Consider the following 246-nt stretch of genomic DNA (forward strand, 5'->3'; position numbering starts at 1 on the left):
ACTAAATAAGTGGATCCCACGGATTATTTATTTATGGATCTATTTTTTAATAATTAATAAATAAAGTTATGTTCCGACGGGAGGCATTAGTTATTATTTTTTCTATTGAAGGCAAATCTTAGTTATTTTCTCTATGTTTAAACGGAAGTACTATCCCTTTTTTTTTTTTTTTTCTTGTATTCCGGTTAGACAGGCAGGAACCTTTTTTTTTTTTTTTTACCTGACAGCCTTTAACCCATGCTAAAT

Source organism: Halyomorpha halys, unplaced genomic scaffold (genome assembly GCF_000696795.3).
Source record: "Halyomorpha halys isolate HHAL.00 unplaced genomic scaffold, Hhal_1.1 Scaffold1226.1, whole genome shotgun sequence".
Taxonomy (NCBI): domain Eukaryota; kingdom Metazoa; phylum Arthropoda; class Insecta; order Hemiptera; family Pentatomidae; genus Halyomorpha; species Halyomorpha halys.